Raw genomic sequence first — 22,936 nt, forward strand, 5'->3', positions numbered from 1 at the left:
CTATATGCTAAGCTTTTTCATTGTGCACATTTTCAGTACATTGTTTTTAACTCTCAGCTAATTATATTGGCCTCATAGTTTGATGGTTGTAGTGGCAGCAAAGAATACTGGTGCTTCTCCATGTGGTCTCTGTGGCACTGGAACTTTTTAACTTCTCAAAAATGAATTTTTATCCTAGTGATTTGTACCAGCAATGCCTCTGGATGCATAATTTGTTAGGGATGTGCAGAGGGATGGCATACGTTGCATTCGTATTCGTCGGGGGGCAGATATGTTGCATTCGGCAAGGGCCCCCCCCCCCCCCCCCGATACATTCATGCGTTCATTCTTATTTGTTTCCTGGCTAAAATTGAATTAACTACAACCCTCCTGACCCTCCCAAGACTTACCAAAACTCCCTGGTGGTCCAGTGCCATTGGTCGGCCCCTGTGACATAGTGAGGGCAAAGGCTATCGGCACCATTTTGAATTCTGTCCAGAGGACACCGAAGTTTCAAGTGCAAATAATTCTTGATTTGCAAAAGCCAAATAAAAAATGATAGAGCTCTGCTACAACTCATGTAAATAAAAAAGTAATTATTTATACAAACATGAGTTAGGAAAGTTACTTGTATCAATAAAGAATAATTACAAACAGAATGTAATCCAGATTTAGAATTCAAAGTTCAAAAAACAGTGCTGCTTGATATTAACAGCAATTTTTAATTTTCTGCAGTGGTTCCCAAAGCTGTGTTTCAGACCTACAAAAGTTGGATTTTCAGAGAACCCATGATAAATATGCACAAATAATTTTGTACATATTGGGTATCCAGTGCATTCAAGTTTATCTCATGCATATTCATCGAGTATATTCTGAAAACCCAACTGCCTGTGAGGTCACCAGGAAAGAATCATCCTTTCTGACTCATAGTACTGCAGTCACTCTTTTCAATCTTCCAGCTGCATGATGTGCTTGGATTGGTTGGGATCAGTAAAATCTGTGGCCACATTGCAGTCTGTGTCTACCTTGTCTATAATCCCTTTCATGTACCTTTCTTCTGGTCAGCTCTGTGAATGAAAGACTTTCTGTACTTTGCCTGGATAAAGGACTATCTCTTATCTGCTAATCATGGAGATAGAAAATGGCTCTGATTTTACACACCCATACCAATGTGTATACCTATATCAATGCATATCAACCTACCTGACTTTCAGGCCATCTACATTAACATTTCCGCTTCTATTGTTTCTCTTCTCCATCTTCCTTATTCTTTGTATATGAATATGGATGGCCATTGTAATGTTTAGTTTTGTTTTTTTAAATCTGAGACTATTTATTTTTCTGAGATGACTTGTTTTGTCTCTTCCCAGGTTGTTAGCTTTTATGTCTGTAAAACATGCAGAATGCTATGTCATGTTCTATTTTCTCTAAGCAACTGAGGATATCACCTCAGTTGTTTGTAGTGTCCGACCTGTGAAGTAGCTCACTTTTTCATCCCAAGGATTTCATCTTATTCCAAGGTGCAGTGGCAAATAATCAGAAGAAGATATTTCAGATCTGGTTCCTGTCTATTTTCCACCTCAATGAGCTCTTGAAATAAAATCAATTTTAAGCAGAGAAACTATTCCCAGGAGCCAGCTGAATAGTTTATATTTGCATAATTGGGTTAATACTGATTTATAGGAGATCTGTCCAGAATGACTGTTCAACGAAACATATAAAAATATTCATTTAATTTCTTGTATCTCTCTTCAAAAAAGATATCCATATGAAACCAAGCTTGTGATAAATGGGAGGGGAAAGCAGAGGGAAAAGTAGCAAATAATATAGGAAATGTCGGGAGCACAAGAGGAAGCATATTCCACACAAGAGACTGCATTCAAGATAATGCTGCTCCAATCAGGGCTTGCTTGGAAGGAAGAGTAACAAAGTATTATGCAATGGAAATAGCCTGAAGACTAAAAGTCTCTGTAAACTTCCCGACACATCATTTTGTACTGTCAAGACTATATGGGACTGAATATATTTACTTAAATCTATCTTATTTAAATCGTCTGCTGGTTTATTTTTTTGTGTGCCCCTGTATCTTTGGACTTCCAGCTCAACAGCAAACTGCCCCTGCTGGGGGTTTGTTGCCGGGAGCCTTCATGTTCGGCTACCTTGGACTTTTTATCCCATTTATAGTCCCCTTTCTTCCTGCTGTCTAGCTCAGGTATTACAGTGGCAATCGTCAGGCTGAGAAACACAGATTGTGGTTTTCCTCAGAATCTGGTACTAGTGCATTCATGAGTTAATCAGTAGGTGGCACTCTTGAAACGGTAGCTCCTTGTCTGTGGGCTGTACATGCTGCCTCTGTGGGATCCTGAGCCTATACTGGCACAAGAAGTGGGACCAGGAATTGAAGCTGAGTCTCCTGCATGGCAACCCATAGGCAAAACGATTGGTTGAGGCTTGCATCCTGAACTATACATTTTGATAGGTTATAGAGTCATGAAATATGATGTACTGATTGTTAGAGAAAAGTAGCCATTAAGCCCTTCATAGATGAAAAAAGTGGCCAGGTTGAGGTCCTTCATTACCAATGTGAAATGCCCGCTTATTTGAAAATTCAATATTTGAAGGAAGGACATCTAGAAGCTGACATGATGCACTTCAATAAACACCAGCTGTGAGGATGTGATCTATTTTTACAGATTTGCATTTGCAGAGAATACACTTCCATTAAAAAAATTCAGGCTGCTTAGTCTCTTGCATTGAACAGCTGGATGCTGCATTTTGTTACTTACACTTTTTAGGTTTGTTAGGCTGGAGCATATTCACAGGGGAGAAAGACAGGAGAAGGGCAATTAACATTAGTTAAACAACATTATGGTATATCAGTATAATCCATCTTTAATTTTTAACATCAAACATCTGGTACAGTTTTAAAAGAAATCCTTCCATTAGATTCCAGTATCTAGTCTAATCCACAGCCTTCAGGAGCCACAGAGGGAGGAGCAGGTGCTGCCCTTGGCGTCTTACCACCAGGCTGCTCAGCTGGCACAGTCCGATTTTTAAATTAGGAGATCTGTGGCAGATTAAACATCAAAAAACAAGTCAGAAATACTACGAAGGGGGGAACAGTTAGCAGGCAATTTTTCACCTTGGCTGTGATAAAATCATTGAGAGCAATTGCAGTTTTTTTAATTCAGTTCTAGAGTTGTCCCAGCTTTACTGCTGAGCTCTGCAGAATTATTCGGTGCCTCTCCGGTGCGTGAAATCACTGTTTCCCTAGACGTGTGGAGAATGGTGCAGGGAGGGTAGGGTGGGGGAAGAAGGCATTCCTGTAACCAAAAGGAAACCTTTGAATATAGCACGGTAGTAAAATCTAAATGTATGAAAACAGGGAAAGGACAGGTTAACAGGGTGGGTAACTGGGGAAAGGACAACCAGGCAGGGGCAGCAGAATGCCTTTTTTATTTGGTGGGCGGGGGGGGGGGCAATCACCAACTCTGCCACCAACTCCAACCCCCCCCCCCCCCCCAGCTCCCACTGCCAATCTCTTCCTTTATGTTCAGAGTTAATGCTGTTCTTTCTTATATGCATTCTTCATGTAAATCAGAACATAATTATACATTTCCAGACCAACTATTAAAAAGCTTGGTGCTAGACAACCAGGCCTAGTGGTAAAGGAGAAAATGACAAAAACAGCATCCCTAAGAGAAGTATCAGTTCAAAGTGACTATTAGAACTAGGTAGGAGAGAGGGAATTTCATCAAGTACCATGAGATCTAATCAGAGATTAGGAAATGTGGCCTAAAGATACAGAACCAGTCCTAAAATTTTGGGCACCATTCACTTGATTAAAAATAACTTCCAGGTTCACCTTGAGATGCTGCCTGCATATATTACACCTACAAGCTCCAGGAGGAAGCTGTTTGGCACAATGCAAGTACTAAAAAGAGCACTAGCAGGGAATTTGAGAGACTGAGATCATACACAGCATATTCTGGCTTAAAAGTGAGGTTTATTCTTGTCATGGTATGGGCAAGGCAAACCTAATATAAACTCTGCACCTCATGCGTTGTATAATCTCAGATAGATAAATAAATAAAGTAAATCTATGCTCTACATTCTCTCCCCCTTCTCCCCCCCATCCCCAACAATGGATGCAGAGCAGATCTAGGCCATTTTCCTATACAACTCACCATTTAAAACAAATTTCAAATTCTGTTGTCATCTCAGCAACAGCAACAGAAACTTCCTCCACTACCAGGCACATTGTGAAATACAGAATCCTGCAAAAAATCTCACATGTGTAGCAAATTTGCCATATCATAGTAGCGCTAACTCCCAGGGTTCAAACAGCAAATATTACATTGAGTTTTAGAACACCAATACACCTCCTACTAGGAAAACGCAACAAACAGGACTGCTGCATAAACCTACACACACATTAGGAGACCAGGACCGGGGCATGGCAGCCCCAACACAACACAGACAGCCCACCCTTTGCACAACACAAGCAGCCCACCCCCATTTGCACTACTTTGTCCCTCACTCCCTCACTCCCTCACTCCCCGCCCTCTGCCCAGTACCTCTTGATATCCTCTCTCCCCTCCAAAACCCAGAGTGCAGCTTTCCTCTCTTTCTCCCCCCTGCCCCTACCAGAAAACCAGGGATGGAGAGAGGAGATAGAGAAGATGAGAGGGCTAGAAGAAGAGAGAGGGGTAGAGGAGGGAGGATAGGACTAGGGATAGGGAAAAACAGGAGTAAGAGAGGGGAGATAGCTGGAGATGGGGAAAGGAGATACAGAGAAGGCAGATATTTGCTGGGGAGGATATAAGATCTGGGATGAGCAAAGTGGAGGGAGAGGTATGTATAAGTCCCAGGATCTGAGGGGGAGAGGTTCCAGGATCTGGGGATGGAGGTGGGGGTGGGGAAAGAATCCCTCCCCAGTCTGCTTCCAACCTGCCTTCGCCCCCCCTTCAGCCTGCCTCCTACCTCCAAGCTCCCCCCTTCATCCTGCTTCCTAGCCACACTCTTCAGCTTAACAGTCCCCTACCTGGTTTGCTCCAGCTATTTCTCAGCCTTCGCCACAGTAGCTGATGCCAGCACCACACAGCTCTCTATGAATCTGAGCAGCGCTGGTGCTGCTACTCTAGTACCAATCTCACAGTCTAAGTCTCGTGAGATTAGCGCAAGAGTAGATGCTACTCTCATGCTGATCTCATAAGACTTAGTGAGATCATCAGTGGAGTAGCATCACCCACATGGTGCTGGCGTCCGCTGCTATGGACGGGGATGGTCAAGAAAACCTTCCCTGGTGGAAGAAAAAGTTATTAGGGCCAGGGTCCGGGTGGCCCACCCTTTTCTGACACTTTTGAAAGCAAGTGGAATTACTACTACTATTACTACTACTACTACTACTTACTTATAAATTTTAAAGAGCTACCAGACATATACAGCGCTGTACAGATACAAATAAGAGACAGTCATTGCTTCATGGAGCTTACAATTTAGTCAAGACAACTATACATGACAAAACAAGATTCTGGGGGAAGTGTATAGGAGAGAAGTGTTAGGATTTAAAAGCAGCCTTAAAAGAGTGAGCTTTTAGACTGCAATGAAGTTGGCCTGGTGACTAGCCCTAAGATTAGTTACCCAAGGAATGCTTTCTTTATTCCTTAGGTGGGCTAATTAATTGCTTGCAACAAAGTAGAACTAGAAGTACTTCAGTACCTGTATTTCTAGAGTGGATTTGCTTCCTTCTTAAATACAAATCTTTGAACCTGGACAGATACAGTAATATCTCTGTGTGGAAGAGTACTTAATTTCCATGTTTTTTTTTCCCAAATGCGACTGTGTTAATCCAGAAAATCACTATTTTAATTACAGAAAACATGGATAATATGTTATAGGAAGCTACTGTTTAACATTAGTTTACTGCACTGTAATGTCCTACAAGTTATGCTCAGATCCCTTCACTATTTATTGAGTACTCATTTATGATTCTTATATAACATGAAATAAACCCTCTGCTTGTTTTCAGTGGTAGGTAAACGTATACCTGCAGAGGCTTTGGTTTCATAATATAGCTTACCAGGGGTGGCCAATTCCGGTCCTCGAGGGCTGCAAACCAGTCGGGTTTTCAAGATATCCTTAATGAATATGCATGAGAGAGACCTGCATACACACTGCCTCAGTTGTATGCAAATCTATTTCATGCATATTCATTAGGGGTATCCTGAAAACCCGACTGGTTTGCAGCCCTCGAGGACCGGACTTGCCCACCCCTGGCTTAGCCCATGCTTAATGTAGATCTAAAAACAGAGTTTGTTAACCAGACACCTTAGCCTTTTGGTTAGGGTTCCATGTAATCTAAAACACCAGTACCACAGTCTGTATTTCCGATTAGGATTCTTGGGATCTGAATATAGAAACTGCAAGCTCCAAACCAAGTATCGTACCTCTGAGTTAAACAAGTGATTTATCTGCTGAAGCCTGGCTACTCTTTTCTCTCCTTTTATTACCTGGTTTTGTTAAATCTTGATGATATAGATCCTTTGTCAAGATATTTCTTTAAAATTACACAGAATGCCATACAAGCCTCTGTTTTCAATAGGAGCTCTCCCTCTCTGTGCCAGTCTTCGTTGAAAGCAGAACTCTGTGGAGTGAATTTTCAAAAGGTTTCAGCACATAAAATCGGAAATTATGCATGTAAAAGTATTCCGCAAAAACTTGACGTAAGCATGTATTAGCAGTGTCATGTGCTTATGTTAAAGGAAGAAAAGGGTCAATTTAGGGTTCGGAAGTTCATGCACAAGCTGGTATTTGGTAAGTGGGAAATGCAAATACATCCAATGCATGCTTTTACACCTGCTAACTGAGTCGTGGAACTGTCTTTTGTCTGCAGTTTTTGGATGGGAGTTTTGGGTTAAGTAATAGGGGAGGGGGTCAGAGTGAAGTGTTGAAGGGTCAGGTTGAACTGATGGAGGTCTGGATGAACTAGTGGAGGTGTCAGGAAACTGGTGATTAAAAGTACATGCAGAAGTTAATATTTTTATAATTGGGGTACCGTCCGTTCACACTTTACAAATACCTGCCTCCACATGTAAACTGCGTTAAATATATAGATATGTGGCAGTTATTTCATATGTAAAATATGTTTGCGTACCTTTATAAAACAGGTATAGAATGTATGCGCCTCCCTGCATTGTACATGTACTGAAACATACGCACGTACTTTTGAGGCAGAGATGCAGGTCATGTTATTTTACAAGCCGTGCAGCTCAGCCATGCATTTATAAAATACAGGCAAAACTTTAGTTTGGCTCAACTTACGCGTGTTTGTGCTATTGAAAATTGCTCTCTGTATGTTTTGTACGTACTACCACTACTACTACTACTACTACTACTACTTATCATTTCTAAAGCACTACTAGACATACGCAGTAGGGAAGGATGGTACAAGATGTGTGCCCAGGAACTTCTTCTTTCTCTTGGGTGTTTGTCCTTGAATCTTTTTTCTCTTCAGATGGCTTAAGCATTCTTATTCATGTTGCATTTCCATGGACACAAGGAATGATACTTGTAGAGATGATATAATTCTTATGGGAAATTTGAAGAGCTGGATTTCTTAGAATGTATTTGTAATACACCTTTCTTATTCCATTTCTGATTAAACTAATATTACACTTCTAATAATTACTCTCATACTTTTTCTTCAAAAGCTGCCCCCCAAACAAGAGGTGGAGTTTACAGAACACAAAATTGCCCTACATTGAATATAAGAACATAAGAACTGTCATACTGTGTCAGACCAAGAGTCCATCCAAGCCAGTATCCTTTCTCCAACAGTAGCCAATCCAGGACACAAGTACCTGGCAGGATTACAAACAGTGGGTAGATCCCATGAAGCTACCACCAAGGAATAAGTCTACCTGGTCAATAAAGATTTATGGACTTTTCCTCAAGAAACTTATCCAAACCTTTTATAAACCCAGTTACACTAATAGCTTTTACCACATCCTGTGACAATACATTCTAGATCTTAATTCTTCACTGAGTGAAAACATATTTTCTCTAATTTGTTTTAAATGCCCTGCTTAGTAACTTCATGGAGTGTCCCCTGGTCTTTTTATTTTTTTAAAAGAGTAAACAATTGATTCACATTTACCCATTCTTCTGCACTCATGATTTCATAGACCTCTATCATATCTCCCCTTAGCTGTCTCTTTTCCAAGCTGAAGAGCCCTAACCTCTTTAGCCTTTCCTCACAGGGGAGCCATTCCATTCCTTTTATCATTTTTGGTCACCCTTCTCTAAACCTTTTCCAGTTCTGCTATTTTTTTTTTTTTTTAGATTTGATGACTTCTCCCAGTGCTCTTATTTATAGCATTGGACAAAATAAGCTGAATCATTTTTGGCTAAGGTGGGCTTCCTCCTGTAAAAAGACACTGTTAAATTCAAATACAAAGTGTATCAGAAAAAAATAAATGCTTGCTTTATATATTTTATTTAACCTCATTTTTCATCTGAATCACTATACAGCCTTACTGCCTGCTTCTTCACTAGACAAGTGGAGATCAAGAAGGTGCATCTTATTTATAAAACATATGTTTTAGATTTCTTGACAATATTTTGTTCTGCAATTTGAATTTATTAGCGTTGTTAGGTAGCACTGTTTACTTTGTGGAGAACAGTCTGTGCTAACAGAAAACTTTGTAGGTAATGTGTGGACTGTAGCTTAAAAGGCGATGCCATCTGAAGAAATGACCTATGTGGTGTTAAAAGTTCATGTATATTAAAAACCATGATCAATTCTTGTATTGATCCAATAAAAGGCATCATAATCTGCAAAGAATTCAGAAAAATAAAAGAAAGTTGTTTATTTTACTAATCTTAAATACACAGAAACATAGAAGTAAAATTTAAGACCTGTGTGCATGTGCACATGTGTGCATGTTTTCCGGCATGCGGACATGGAAGTGCCGATTGTATAACAAATGCACTTATATGTGCATATATGCACGCATGTTATAAAATCGTGTATTTGCACATACATGCGTGCACAATTTTATATTGATATGCGCATGTGCGCACAAATGTCTTCTTGAATGCATAAGTGGGGGGAATTTAAGTAGGTATCCAAGGTGACAGAATTGGCCTTTTTCCCAGTTCGCTCACAGTTTACCCCAGTAAAGGAGAGGACTTCCTAATAGGGATGTGAATCGGGCTTCGGACGATTGAAAAAATATCGTACGATATTTTCAAAATCGTCAGAAATCGGGGGCTCCCCCAAAATGATAGGAAAACCCCATGATATTGTTCGTGGGGGTTCTCTTATCGTTTTGGGGGAGGGCAGGAAAAACAGCACACAAAAATAACCCCTAAACCCACCCCGACCCTTTAAAACTAATCCCTTAGCTTCCCCCACCCTCCCAACCCTTTTTACAGGTACTTGGTGGTCCAGTGGGGGTCCGGGGAGCACTGGATGACCGGCGCCATCTTTAAAAATGGCGCGGGCCATCCAGTGCTCCTACCATGTGACAGGGGCCGGCCAATGGCACGGATACCCTGTCACATGGTAAGGGCAAAGGGCCATCGGCGCCATTTTTATTAGTGGCAGCCGATGGCCCGAGAGAAGGAGATCGCTCCCGGGACCCCCACTGGACCACCAGGTACCTGTAAAATGTTTTTGGGGGGTCGGGAGGGTGGGGGAAGCTAAGGGATTAGTTTTAAAGGGTTGGGGTGGGTTTTTTGTTTATCGGCTCGGGCGCAGCCGATAAACAAAACCAAGATCGGGCCAGACGAAAAAAAAAACACGATGTGAATCGGAACCGGAATCCAAACCGATTCCGGTTCCGATTCACATAGCTAACTTGCCTCCCATTCATCCTATTTCCCAGACCCTTAAAACCCTGCTAGCCAGCATATTTTTTTTTGTTACATGAATTACATGCCATTCATAGCAGAATTAAAGTTATGTTGTAGGGGACACTGGCATGCACTTGTGCACATAAGTACTTACGCGCTGGATTCATATTACAGACCAAGCCCACGCCCCTCCCCTTATAGTGAAAAATTTGTATGTGCGTACTGGGAGATATGCGCATACCTACGCTGGTTTTAAAATCCGCGCGGTACGTGCCAGGCCGAGTCATGCATATCTCTCAGCTTTGGCGCGTGTAGGGCTATTAAAATACACCTGATAGGGTGCCCTGCAAATAAAAGCAACAAGGCCCATCCAGTCTTATTTATTTCCTCTTGCTATTGAAATGCTGCAGATATTACTTGATCTCAGCTTTACCTTTGTTTCCCTGCAGCTAAGGATCCTTCATATTTATCTCATACTTTCTTGAACTCTGATACTGTTTTTGCCTCCACAAGTTTCATTGGGAGGCTATTTCATATATCTGTCATAGTTTCCATGAATAAACATTTCCTTATCTGAATTCTGAATCTATCTCCTTTCAACGTTATATCATGACCAGGGGCGGATTGAGGGAAAATAGTGGCCCAGGGATTTTTTTCCATACTGTCCCATGGGTACCCAATTACATATACAATATAATTTACATATATATGTACACACCCCTATATTTCGGCATGGGCCTCCCGTATCAGTACTATTTGCCAAAACTCAAAGAATAACAACCCCACCTATGAAAAAGAATACCACAAATATTACACCAGAATCTAAAATATCAATACACCTCCTATCAGGAAAACAGAACAGGCCAAGCTACTACAGATCCCTACAGAGAAACCACATGCTAAAAGAATGCTTCATCTCAGTCTTTGCTTGCAGAACACAAACTCTCACCAAATACAGAATAAAGCCACATAAAGTATAAATAGAAATGTGCAGACAGAAACTAAACTGTAAAACGTATCATGCCAGACTCTATACAGTGCAACAATGGAAAAACAAAAATGTCACCATTCCTCATGAAACAATCAATAAAATCAAGATATATAAATCATGAAATCATAATTATAAAATCATACTAATAAAATAATTTCAAAACAGCTGATGAATAGAATATCCAATAATTAAAGACTCAAGCAAATTTTGAAAACTTTACCAAACACCAATAAAATATTTCAAACATCAGACATATCACATACTACCCAATAATTAAAATGGTAGTCAATCAAGAAAAATGAACTTAAAAAGCCACCTTTACTTACCCTCTCCAGCAGTTCTCCTACTCCTTTCCCTTGCAGGCCACACCAGAAGCAGCAATAGCTGCTGAAGCTGTCCTCACGGTCCTCTTCCTTAGGGACCACAACCAATCTCTTCTCTCTCTCTCTCACACACACACACACACCAGTCATACCCTCAAGACCAGTTTCTGTCTCTCACACACCAATCATCTCCCCAACCAGTCTCTCTCTCTCTCTCACACACACAAGCACACACATACCAGTCATCTCCCTGATCAGTCTCACACATACACACGTCACCTCTCTGGCCAGTCTCTCTCAATCACACAATACTCTCGCTCCCTCTTACACACAGGATTTCAATCACATACATGCTCTCTCTATTTCACTTACACACAAGCTCTCACTTACACACATGTTCTATCTCACTTACAAACAAGCTCAATCACACACATGCCTTCTCTCACAGCCACAAGCCAGCCAAAAACATGCTCCATCTCTCTTGCACACACACATTGACACACAGAAGCATCCTCCCTGTCTCACATACACATTACACTCTCATAGAAGCACCTTGCTTTCAGACTTGCAGCATTTTTCACTTTTACTAAAAGTGAAAGTCATGATCCCAACCATTAAATAAGAAAACTACATTCCTATCAGAAGGCGAAATGACACCCTTCCTTCAGGTTCTGTCCTCCCAAGGGACAGCTACCCACACCGTACAGATTCTCTTGTTTTACGCTTTCAGGCAATAAAGCAAGTGTCTTTCTTCAAACTATCAGTCATATGATTATTCATGTGGGAGATATGGAACCGAAAGACATCCTTAGTCAACTTCCCTTTTAAATGGGAAGATTCCAGTCTCAGTAATTTAAAAATATACATTTTCTAAAGGCTTGAAAAAAAAATAGCAAAACAGTTTCAGATTGGAACTATTCTAGTCTTCATGCTTAAATTATGCTTTAAAAAACCCCCAAACAAACCCCACCTGGCATCAGTATCTTAAATTTGTGATTTTGCTGAGATGAACATTTTAAATAGTTTAATTTTTTTTTTTTTTGCTTTAGTACTTGTCTCTAACCACTTTGCTAAATTTTATTTTCCAGAAGAGGGATGCTTAAAATTCAGTAATTTCATCTTTCATCCAACATTTCAAAAGTTGCGCTACCAGCACAAAAGTTGAGGTGTATGTATTATCACATTTCATTTTTTTTTAAACTGGCAGATTCCTTTCTCACATACATAACACACACACAAGCACCATTCCTTTGTCACATTCACACATATACACACACACACACAAGCACCATTCCTTTGTCACATTCACACATATACACACACACACACAAGCACCATTCCTTTCTCACATTCACACATACACACACACACACACACAAGCACCATTCCTTTCTCACATTCACACATATACACACACACACAAGCACCATTCCTTTCTCACATTCACACATATACACACACACAAGCACCATTCCTTTCTCACATTCACACATATACACACACACAAGCACCATTCCTTTCTCACATTCACACATATACACACACACAAGCACCATTCCTTTCTCACATTCACACATACACACACACACACACACAAGCACCATTCCTTTCTCACATTCACACATACACACACACACACACAAGCACCATTCCTTTCTCACATTCACACATATACACACACAGAAGCACCATTCCTTTCTCACGTTCACACATACACACTGGGGACGTTACCATATCATCGGGAGCTAAAACCCAACAATAATACCACCCATATACCCATGTACTAAAGAGGATTGTGCAATGGAACAATCCTCTTTAGTAGAGATTATTTATGTTTTCTACATAGTGATCACAAAAACTTCAGTAGTTGTCATATTTTTTGGCAACTAGGATTTAATGAAAATAACTGCAGATTCATGCATTTGGAGTGCAGAAACTGAAGGGTATAATAAATGATGGGAGGTAAGATAATGTTAAGCACAAGGCAGGAGAGAGATCATGAGGCAACCACTAATCTGATGATCTCAAGGTGGCCAAACAATGGAAGAAGGCATTAGGCAGAACCATAGAGATTCTAGCATGTAAAGGGAGAGGTATAGCCAACAAAAAAATGGATGTGATGATATAACTATACAAATCATTGATGATACCTCATCTGGTATATTGTATATCTCCATAAGGATACAGACAGACCACAGGCAGTCTAGAAGAGGGCCACCAAACAGTCTACAATATAAGTCCTATAAAGTAGGGCTGAAAGACTTCTACCTCAGGGAAAAGAGGAAGGGGGCTATGATAGACATTCAAATAGTTCAAAGGTATAGATATTGTACAAGAAGACAATTTCCAGTCAAAAGGAAGTAATAGAGCAGAGATTCCCAAACCTGTCCTGTGGCATCATCCTGTTTTATTTAGTTTTCTTAGGAAAGGATCATTGGGCCTAAAGATGAGATCTGGGTATGGAAAAATAGAAAGGGTGCCTTTGTGTAACTTTAAGTGAGACTTATTGAGGACACCCTTTTGGAGCCTGCATTTTCTTTGTCCTCTTCTTTTGTGCCAACGGCATCTCGTCTATCTCTGCATCGATTGGTCCTTCTTCGTGGTGTCCTTTGGCACTGGTACCGCTCTCCAGAGATTCCATCAAAATTCTTACAGCTGGTTGCCCTTCTGATTCCGCTTGATGGACAAGATCCCTAAGAACATTTCGGAGGGTTTGCCCCTCCTTGAGAATGATGGGCTCTTCCCCCTCTTTCTATTGCCCTTTCTTCAGGTGTTTCTCATTCTGCTTTCAATTCTTTCATTTCTTAAAAAAAAAAAAGAAAGATACATTTTATGTATGTTTGGAAAAAAAGAGGGCTGCAGAATCTTGGTTTACCTAGGGTTTTTAAATACTTCTTGTACATTTCTGCTTTCCAAAAACCTTGGCTAAAATGTGCTGTAATGTCACATACCTCCCTTTATTTTCACAAGTTTGCTTATGTTTATGTTTAAAAACATGAGGAAGGGAGGAGGGGTTGGTTTGTGGTTGGGGGTGCAGTACTGCTTCTGGCCTCTGGATGGCAAAAAGCAGGGGGGGCATGTGGGCATTTCCTAAAGCGGGGGTATGGCTGGGGGTGCAATATTGCTTCTGGCCTCTGGATGGTGAAAAGTAGGTGGGACATGTCGATATTGCCACCTTAAAATATCCTGTTAAAACTTTGGTTCTTCTAATTATTGTTATCATTATTACCCAACAAAAAACTCATTTTTTCCTCCTTTTCTACACTTCTTGCAAAATACACATCCACGCATGTTTTGGCTCGCCCTAGCTTGATGGACTCTATAACAGGGTACTATCAAGCTAGGACGAGAGAACACTGTAGAAATCTCATCTTTGTGAGACTTTCCTCACTCCAAATGAAATTAAATCTTTACTGAAGTGTACTGTGCTGTTCGTATGTCTCACTCTGCATTTCAAACTGGCCCCAAAACCCTAAACCACCACCAAAACCTCACCTTGAGTTACCAGATGACCCTCCTACAGTGATATAAATAGTTGAATACTGTGACAGCCTTCCTAGAGGTTCACTCTCTCTCTCCCTCTCTCCCTCTCCCTGTGGATATCACACAGCTTAACACTAGGAAAAAAGGTGTAGTTCATAGCTTGCATTGTGCCCCTTATTTTCATTAATCCCACCTAAACCCATCCCTGATACTGCTCCTTTCCAAAATTTGCATTCACACCATGCGATATCAGGACTATCGCATATGTTATGGCATTAAGACATGCATTATCGCCATAACGTATTTTGATGAATGACCCTGTATATTTGATAAAAAAAAAAAAAAAAGAAAACACTGGTACAAAAATGTATGATTTGTGGCAAAAAAGAAAACAAAAGGATTTTCTATTTTTAGTATAATAACAGAAAATAGAAGGATTTTAATGACTTCTATCGACCACCCTTTCAAATCCCATGGCTGCTTACTGAGCATGCTCATTCCTTCTAACATGGCTGCCCTCCGTGCTCGCTCCTTGTAAACAAAAGATCTGAGCATGTGCGGGGATGATGTCATGGCCTGTGATATCATTCCAAGATGGCTGCCTGCAGCATGGTTTATAGCATCACGATTAAAACGCGCTTTGGCATGCGCAGGCACGCACATGTTATAAAATCTGGGCTCGGCGCGCACAAGGGGGTGCACAGTTGTGCACCTTGCACACGCTGAGCTCGCTCCGAGCCGCACTGCCTTCCCTTGTTCCCTCCCAGGCCGCTCCGAAGTCGGAGCGGCCTGGGAGGGAACTTCCTTACCCCCCACCTCACCTTCCCTTCTCTTCCCCTACCTCCGCTGCCCTTTCCCCCTACCTTTGATGATTTCTTTTTTTTATTTCAAAACGTACTTCAGCCCTGGGGCTGAAGCAAGTTGCATGCGCCGGCCAACTGCGGGCACGTGATCCCTGGCTCAGCGGCCGTGCAGAGGTCTCTGGTCACACCCCACCTCGCCCCACCAGTCCCCGGACTGCTTCTTTTGTAAAGCCCCGGGACTTACACGCGTCCCGGGGCTTTATGCTCGTCGCCGGGCCTTTTGAAAATAGGCCCGGCACGTGTAACATTTTGAAAATCCGGCCCTTTGTTTTGGTTTTACTGCGCATGCATGGTCATGACATTATTTCTGGGTCCTCCCACAATAGCCGCCATCTGGGAGGTATGTCATTTCCTGTCACCAGGCGCCCACCATCATCTTGAAAAATGTATTTCTGGTTCTGGTCTGTGCCCTCCACAAGGGCCAATCGGGGGGGGGGGGGGGGGGGGGCACTACTGGAAGTGATGACTTCAAAAAGGGAGAAAAAGGGGCGGGATGTGGGTGAGGCTACAATGAATGGTATCAGAGGGGCATGGCTAGATTGGGAAAAGACTTGGGGCTTAACCCAGAAGTGAACACTGATTGGCTGAGAGGGGGTCAGTGGACAAGGCTTAACCCAGAAGTGGACATGGCTGCCTGTCAAAACAAAGTTTTGACAAAATGTGAACCCCTTAACTATCTCTCTACTTCTTGTAGATTTCGCAAAAGGGATACTCTAATCCACATCTGGCAGATTAAAATTTCCAATGAGCAACACTTTCTCCCTTTTTTCTATGTTTGATCAGATCTCTGTCCAGTTCTTCTGATTGAGAAGGAGTCCTGTAGATCACCCCAATAAAAATGGAAGTACTATCTTCTTTTTTTAGGACAGTCCATAATACCCCTTCCCTACCCACGTCCCTTGCAATTCAGTTGCTTGGATATTGTTTTTGACAAAGAACTACTCCTCCACCTGTCCTCTCTGTCCTTCCTAAACAAGTTATAGTCTGGGATGGTCATATTCCAATCATGAGAATTAGTGAACTATATCTCTGTAATAAGAACAATGAAAGGTCGACTGGACCTAGTGTCCGGTCGGCCAGGGTAATGTGGGCCCAGGCCCATGCGGGAGGCAAGCTCTGGCCGTGGCTTGGTGCCGGAGGGCATCGGGAGGAGGGGGTGCTCGGCATGGGGGGGGGGGGTCAGCGGGAGGCCACGAGCAGGCGCGGAGGCAATGAGAGGTTGGGGGGGTGAGGGGAGCCTTAACTTTGCATGTCGTGTGATCCCCATGGGCTGGGTGTTTTTGCGAAGACTGTCATTGGCGATGTCTGGGGTGCGTCGGAGGCATCATAGGGTATGAGTGACTGCGCCGATCCATGAAGATTTGCGCGTCTGGGACAGATTTTTGGTGGATTTCAATGGGTTGGAGTTTTGGCAAGCTGACCCCACATCCAATCATGCTTTGGAGTTGTATATGGATGCTGCTGGGTCGGTGGGGTTTGGGGCTTATTTCCAGGGGTCATGGTGTGCCGCGGGTTGGCCGGAGGAGTGGGTGGAATTGGGGGTAACCAAAAAATCACTTTTTTAAGAGTTGTTTCCGATTGTGGTGGCCTTAGTGAAACAGTCCAGAATATATTGGGAAGTTCCCAATATATAGAATATATTGGGAACTTCGGTTGTGCATTGGACTGTTTTTAACTTTGGGAACTTCCCAATATATTCTATATATTGGGAACTTCGGTTGTGCATTGGACTGTTTCACTAAGCAAAGTTAAAAAATACTCATCTATGATCTATGATTATACCTGTTGGTGCATTAATTCATATGCTATTTAGCATTACAAAATATGCCCAAGTATGAGGTCTGCTAAATGAGAGAGAAAAAATTCGCTTCACATTTGGTGTTCTATGTTTACTTTACTAATTGTGTGGTTTAACAGATGTTGTTTTGGTCTCTGCAAAATATATATCAGGATTATTTGATTTCTAATAGAAAGCAAATTCAATTAATTAGCAGACTAATGAGATCAATGGCTTTGATAATGCTTCTAACAACCTTCCCACTTTATTTGAAGATATTATGTAGCATGAATTGAATGAATAGGGGACAGTGGGGTTCTTTCACTATGATGTACTGAAAAACTCGTCATCTTTTCCTGCGTGAGTCAGGCACGCTCATTCCATATTCGCTTGCCAATATTCTGAAGCATTTCAAGGAGAAATAGATGGCATTTGAATGTCTTTCACATGTGAGCCCAGTATAGTACATGATTGAATATAAGCCATCACCTTTGATTAAACAAAGCCAGAGCTGCTTTTCCCCAGGAGTAGATAGTACTCCTAACTAATGGGTTACTAAGATGAGAATGAAAGGCAGTGGGAGAAGAGAGAAGAGCAGAGGAACTAGCAAGGTGGCCAGACTACCTGCCTCTGAAACAATTTTACTTTAATATGCATTCTTCTTACTCAGCATCATTAACAGTTAATCATTCCAATACATTATATGATATCCCACTGCATATAAATCTGTACATTTTTTAAAAATCTGTAATATTTAAAAATCTGTTCTTCATGAGCTGGAAGTTGAATATTGCTGTGTTTAAGCAATCTGACTTTTACTTGATTTGTTTTATCTATTTGGTTTGCACTTACAAAATTATATGCACTAATAATATCTAGTACTGTTGTTTTGGTTTCTGTGAAACTAACACTTGTCTGCAATGTATGGTTTTATGTTGTATATCGCCTAGGCCTTTTTAAGTGTTAGGCGATTAATAAATTTTAATAAATGAAAAAAAATGAAAAAAAATGATGCAGTTTTAGACTTAAATGTTTGCTCTGTTCATTTAAAGATGAAGATATTCCAGTTGGCTTAGAGAAATGTTTATGCGTGACAGATTTTGATTAAAAGAACAGAATTAATTAATAATGACCGATAGGGAAGCTAATGGCATTTTAGTTCTGAACTGTTAAATCAAAAGAAAGTTCAATTACAAAACTGTAATATTGGTTAAAGATGTAAATGAGTTTTCATTAAATTTACTGAAATGAGTTGATGGAGTGCCTGGTTTTCACTTCTTCTGATACTGTATGTATGCACTTGGGTCTCTTTGGAACAGACTGCAGCTAAACTCAGGCACTGATGTTCACTGTTGTAAAGACTATACAAGAGCTCAGCTGAATTTACTGGGAGTATTCAGTCATGTAACATTTTGAGGGGCATTCATTTTTGTTTCATTTGTAAGCAGAATGGACTTATTTATTTTTATTTATTTATTTATTTAAAATTTTTATATACCGACGTTCATCAGGGATATCACATCGGTTTACAGTGTAACTGAAACAGGCGCCTGGGAAGGCGTTTTACATCGAACAGATATAAAGAATTAACATATGAACAAATGAGGAGGCGTTTTACATCGAACAGATATAACGAATTAACATATGAACAAATGAGGAGGGGAGATAAGGGTGGGAAATAATCAAACAAAACGTTATGAGCAAAATTTACAAATATATATATAGAGTATCAATATATACAAAGTATTCATAAAAAATAGCAATGTCCTAGAAAGACAATTGTGTAGAGTTAGAAGAGAGAGGAGAGGGGACGGGGAGGGGGTGGGGGCGGGTAAGAGGGGAGGAGGGTTAAAGGAGTAAGCGAGCTGAGAAATAAGGGGCAGGTAGGAGGACTGAACAGATAAGGGGCGATGAAGGACCTTAAGGTGGGGGTGAGGAAAGGGGGAGAGGGTAGGTGGGGATGAGTGGGGAAAGTGGGGAAATTAGGTGTATGCCTTGGTAAGAGCCAGGTCTTCAGCTTCCGTTTGAATGTTTTTGTGCATTCTTCTTGTCGTAGTTCGACAGGCATAGTGTTCCAAAGGGTAGGTCCGGCGATAGAGAGCGCTCGGGCTCTCGTGGAAGTAAGTTTGTAATGTTTGGGAGAGGGTGTAGGCATGGAGGCGAGATGTTGGTGTCTGATGGGCCTGTTGGATTGGTGGAGGCGGAAGGATTCGTTGAACCAGTTCATTTCAGGATTGTATAAAGCCTTGTGGACAAGGGAGAGAGCCTTATATTGGATGCGTGATGCAATTGGGAGCCAGTGTAAGTTTTTTAATACCGGTGTGATATGGTCATTTCTGCGTGAGTTGGTCAAGATCCGGGCTGTTGTGTTTTGTAATATTTGAATGGGTTGGATGGCGTTGTTCGGTAGACCAAGGAGGAGAGCATTACAATAGTCGGTTTTGGCAAAGATGGTGGTTTGTAGAACTGTGCGGAAGTCGGGGGGATGTAGTAGGGGTTTTAGTTTTTTTAGGGAGTTTAGTTTAAAAAATCCATCTTTTAGTATATTACTGATGAATTTCTTAAGCGAGAGATGGTCGTCAAGGATGACACCCAGATCACGGACTTGCTGGGCAAATGGTGTATGGATAGGGGGGGGGGGGGGTTAGGATGATTTTGGGGTGAGATGAACATGATTTCAGTTTTAGTAGTGTTAAGAGCTAAATGGATGGAAGCTAAGAGCTTGTTTATGGATTGGAGCGTATCCTTCCAGATGTCCATAGCTTTTGGTAGGGAGTCAGTGATGGGTATGAGCAACTGGACATCATCAGCGTAGACAAAGTGAGGCAGCTTGAGACTAGAGAGGAGGTCACAGAGGGGTAGCATGTAAATATTGAAGAGGGTTGAGGACAGAGATGAGCCTTGTGGGGCACCCTGATTGAGGGGGATGGTTTTGGATTCGTGATTTCCTAGTTGGATTTTGAAGTTTCTGTTACTGAGGTAGGAGTTGAACCAGTTATGGGCAATACCTGTGACGCCAATTTCAGTTAAGCGTTGTAGGAGAATGGAATGGCTGATGGTATCAAAAGCAGAGGAGATGTCGAGAAAGGCGAGAATAAATGATTGCCCTTTGTCAAATCCTTTAAGAATATGGTCTGACAGGGAAAGTAGAAGTGTCTCAGTGCTGTGGGATTTCCGGAATCTGTATTGAGCAGGTGCTAGGATACGGTTATCTTCGAGGTATTCTGAGAGTTGTTTGTTAACAGTTTTTTCGAGGAGTTTAGAGATGAAGGGGAGATTAGAGATGGGGCGGTAATTGGCGAGGTCAGAGGGGTCAAGTTTAGGTTTTTTTAAGATAGGTTTGACGATTGCCTGTTTAAGGGGAACAGGTACTTGCCCAGAGTTGATGGACAGATTAATGATGTTTGTTAAAGGTTTAGCGATGAGATTAGGGATGGAAAGTAGATGTTTGGTGGGGATTGTGTCCGAGGGATGGGAGGAGGGCTTGGCTTTCTTGATGAATGATTCTATTTCAAGTACTGAGGTGCAGTCTAGGGAGGAGAGAAGTTTGGTGTTGTCACTAGTGATAGTGTGGTTGAAGTTATGTTTGGGGAGGCTGAAGGGAGTGGTAGACGTAGTATTGAAGTTGGACAGCAATTTGTCTATTTTGGTTTGGAAGAATGTGGCAAGTTCTTCACATTTGGGTTTAGCTATTTCATCTGGAATGTCGGGAGCTGCTGACTTGGATGCAAACTTGCTTTCTAAGCATCAAACTGAGTGCACAGGTATCTGAAGTTGTGCAACATGGAAGTGATGAGAGGCACCTTTTGAGGTCAAATGTTTCGATGGAATTAAGTGGAAGTTGAGCGTGCGCCATGCTGCACACTGTGCATGTAACAGGAATATTTGGGTATACAAATCCCAACCCACAATATACTGATGCAGGAACAAACTGTGACTTTGCCAATTTCTTGATTGAACTAAAACCAGCATAAAACTCTAAAGTCTGTCAGTAGCATTAATTGTACTTAGCTCTTCCTCTCTGTTCATTTTGGCAGCATTCTGGTTTCTGCTATTTCAAACCTGCTTATGCTAGCTAGCAGTTCTGCCTGGTGATATTGGTGGTGAAGAAAAGAGAATTATAGCATAACTCCATGTCCTCATGTGATCTTGTGTTCATTTCAGGCTTAATTTTCTAACGTTTTTCTTCTTTCATTCTGTGTGACAATAAGGGCCAAAGACACATTAGAATAGGAGACAGGAGGGGAATAGCATGGAGACGTTTGACAATGCTGGGATTCTGTGAGCCTTGCTCAGAAAGGATTTTTTTCTCATTTTGTGCCCATAGAGAATATATTTTTTGAATAAGGATTTATGTAGGATGATTTAAAGTAATATGAGCACTTATCCCCTTCTGCTGAAGATTTATTGCAAATCATATGCACGAGTCATTAGATAACACAGAGATAAAACTGTAAGTAGAAATAGTTTGGTTTACTCTTTAGAACATGTAATGCAAAGAAAGGTAAAGGGTACACAGAACAAGTTATGCAGTGGAAGATGACTGATTAATAATTGCTTGGGTATGAAATATGTGAACCTTTTTCAGCTTTTGTCATTTCTCTATGACTGTTTTTTGAGAATTCAAGTAAACACAGTTTCACATTTGAGATACATAGACTGAAAAAGAGAATTGTATTATATTTTGTATTTAAATTGTTAATGATTCATTGGCAAGTTTGCTGAATTTAAAGCATCCATTTTAATCATCTGTTCTGTCAATTAGTCCCATCATACAGCTAAGACTAAATGAAGAACTGTTGCAACTTCAGTGACTTTTTCACCCCTTACATTTAGTTTGTGTTCTCACTTGTGTCTGACCAGTATTTTCCATGCAGAACAAAAAGTGATATTCAGAGCCAGAAAATTTGATTGTGAACCACAGAGCTTCAAAGGAGTTTTATTTATTTAGTCTAACCTTCCCTCCCTTAATAAAATTAAGAAAGAGTAAAATGATACTTTTTCACAAGATGATCTAGTGAAATGTCACAACAAGGGGATACTCTGGGGATAGTGCAGAGAAAACCAGACTAATGCTTTTTTGGTTCCTTTTCAACAAGCTTCCTGGTTTCCACTGTTTGTTAATAGAAGTGGCCTAATGATCCTTGAATAAGCTATGCCTGCGGCAGGGTCAAGTGAGGCCCAGGAATGCCTATTTGACACACCATACTCCCGCTCACATAACTCATATGTATAATACCTATTCTGGAAATATTTTTGGGAACCCAGCCTAGTTTATGGGATGACTGTCCCCCCAACTAATGAACAAGTCATATTTTGGTGTACAACTGAGCTATTTAGAACAGTTTAAATTACATGAATAATAATAATCCTTATGGGTTTTATTTGATCACCAGGGTGGTAGCAGCTAGACTAGGAGCAGGCAACTCCAGCCCTCTAATGCCACAAACAGGTCTGGCTTTATCCACAATGCATATGCATGAGATACTGTATATTTGCATGCCTTGCCTCCATTGTATGCAAATATATCTAATGCATATGCATTGTGGATATCTTGAAAACCAGATCTGTTTGTGGCACTTGAGCACCAGAGTTTCCTTTCCCTGAGCTAGACTTTGAATGTATTATTGGCTCAAGAGTTCTTGGCAAATAGTCTAAGATA

Source organism: Rhinatrema bivittatum, chromosome 4 (genome assembly GCF_901001135.1).
Source record: "Rhinatrema bivittatum chromosome 4, aRhiBiv1.1, whole genome shotgun sequence".
Classification (NCBI taxonomy): domain Eukaryota; kingdom Metazoa; phylum Chordata; class Amphibia; order Gymnophiona; family Rhinatrematidae; genus Rhinatrema; species Rhinatrema bivittatum.